Here is a 2,973-nt window from a genome sequence, read left to right on the forward strand (position 1 = left end):
GCAGAGGAAGTCGGGAACGTCTCGTTTGTCTCATTAATGAACTCATTTACAGACGTTAATGTGAACTGTACATAATAAATAAACGTGAACGTGGTTATCCTGACTCCGGCTGTATTTCAGGGATCATTGGATCTAATGACAGCAGCTTATCTGCAGGACGTGACGTGAGCAGCACTTCGTATGGACTGCAGGGAAACCTCTCTATTTATAGGACTCCCTCCTCACTTTCACCCAGCAGCCTCACCTGTTACCTGTCTGACCGGCAGTCACAGTTATTAGGTTACACTGTGATCAGAGACTGGCTGACGTCCAACAGCTACTGTAACATTTATCACCAGGTAACCTGACCCTGTCCTCGGATACTCCACTCAGGTACGTTACAGTACCACAGATAGAGGCTGCAACTAAAGACTAGTTTCATTATCAGTTGATCTGCAGATTATTTGATGCTCCAGCAGAGGGGCTTTAATTATTACAACTAAATATACTGAAATTGTTTGTCCATTAAGTCCTGATAGCAGACATTATCCTGTTTATACTGTGGTCACTTGCCAAAGAAAAAACAAAGACTGTTTGTTTATATTTCCATGCATTTTTCACAAGCAACTGAGGGTCTGACTAATACCTGGAACAATTATATCCATCCCATAATATACTAAACGTTGTTCACTGTTCCAGTAAATAAAACTATTATAAGCTAAATAAGTTATGCTAATAAGAAGTTATTTTACAAGCCAGAGAGCTAACGTTATGCTATGAGACAGAAAGCTGTCTAAGCTTTGTTTTCATTTAGTTTATTTCAGCGCATTAATTAATTCAACTGTAGGAAAAATAAGAAACACTTATTTTTGATTGTAACTTGAATTGATTATAAAAATAGAATAAAATCATCTGGTTGTTTCATGTGAACTAATAGTCCAGGATAAAGAGAAATAGACTCTCCATACAGCTGATTAATAAAATAATGAAGTAAAGTACAAAAACCTCAAAATTATACTTGAGTACTTCCTGAGTAATTTTCCACACTGGTGAACATTTGAATTCCCAAAAGTTTCATAAAGTGTTGAACTTACTTTAAAGGTGCAATATGTAGAAATGTAAGAGTTTAAAACATTAAAATATGAACTAAACGTATCAACATAATGTGAAGAAACAGAAACAGTTTTGATGCTGTATATATTGTTTTACAGAGATATCTACTGAAGTTAGCATGCTAACCAGCTAGCTGAATATTTACAACAAAAATCAAAATTTTTAAAATAAAGCTTATTAAAACTTGAGGAAGTGAAGTTCCTTCCCGACAGTACCTCTCTGCTTCCTCATGAGAATAAAAAATAGGCAGATTCTTTAACGTCAGTGTATAAACTGAAGCCACAGCAGCCTTATCTGTGTCCGTCTCTGTTGACTTCAGTATAAAAGCAAACAGCACTATCGAACAGTACATACAGGCCGGGGCTGCTCTCTGATTGCACCGCTGTCGACCGGGTGAGACGTAATAAACAGCCGGTGATAAACTGCTGCAACATGTGGACAAACACAGATAACAGACAGAGGACACAAACTGCAGACAGAGAGGAAAACTGTATTTAAGTAGCAGAGCTGAGTAATAACTCTCGATTTAGTTAAACATTAATTCCCCTTGAAATCAATGAAACAAGGCGGTAAAAACACTACTGCTTTTGGCCACAGGGGGCGCCAGAATCAATACAAAATGAAGTCCCTTAAGGGCTTTAAAGCTTCTATGTAACGTTCTGTAAACTGTCAGTGAGGCAGATTGTACTGTGAGCACCCGGATGGTTCATAACGCTCAGAAAGTTCAATGTGGATCGTTGGACACTTCTCACACTCAGCGGGCGCCATTTTTTCTACTTAGCGGAAGGGGAGGGACCACCAGAACATCCCGTCAGTAGGAGGACTCAGCGATTTTCCACCTCGCATGAAACATTTTTACTAATATCGTGATAAAATTCAGTGAAAAATAAGCCGGTCAGTGCGCCGAAATTACTGCAATACACAAGTAAGTACGCCAATTCATAACTGAAGTTATCTCAGGACACTTTTCAAATAGAGCAGGTCTAGACCGAACTCCTTTTAACATTTACAGAGACCCAACAGTACCACCATGAGCAAGGAATGGAGCAAGACCTTGGAGACAGGGCAAGGAAAAACTTGCCTTTAACAGGCAGAAATCCTAGGAACAAGAGAAGAGGATGAGAGAGACGAGAGAGATGAAGACATAGAGACAGAGAGAGAGAGACAGAGAGACAGAGAGAGAGAGACAGAGATGAGAGAGGAAGAGAGAGAGAGATAGAGAGGCGAGAGAGAGAGACAGAGAGAGAGAGAGAGAGAGACCCTTTGACCCTCATCCCTAATTAGAAACACATAGAAATCAGTCCAAGGCAGGCAGGAGGGGGGGGGAAGGGGGAGGAACAAAGCTACCCACTACAACCTGTTCACTGTCTGCTGATCAATAATCTGATCAATAATCTGAATTATTATAGAGACACAACAGGATTCACAGTCTGACATCTGGAAGCTTTAAGTCACATTTCACGTACAAAATATTTTAGTCCTGTAAAAGAGATTCTTCTATTTCCTGATTTAAATCAATCAGATTTGATCTTTATTACTGAAGACTTAATGAAACGGTGTGATTGATCCTGATGGACACAGAAACAAAACTAACTGATTAAAACATTAAAAACTGTTTATGATTCTAGCTAAATTTAGCAGATTTTGGATTATTTTATTAAAGTAAACATCCTGTGCTGCTGTTTTAGACCAGTTTTTACTTTACAGAGTTTTTACTTTGTGTTAATAAAAAAAGGATTTGTGCAGCCCGGCATGGATTAAAATGTGTTCACAAACACTTTGAAAAGAGGAACATCAACACCTTTAAAACCATAAAACTAAAGTGCAACATGTGGCTCACAAGTGTAATCTGAGTTATTGAGATTTAACGGCGACGCACAG

The sequence above is a fragment of the Morone saxatilis genome, unplaced genomic scaffold (genome assembly GCF_004916995.1).
Source record: "Morone saxatilis isolate NCDOM2014 unplaced genomic scaffold, NCSU_SB_2.0 Contig2, whole genome shotgun sequence".
Taxonomy (NCBI): domain Eukaryota; kingdom Metazoa; phylum Chordata; class Actinopteri; family Moronidae; genus Morone; species Morone saxatilis.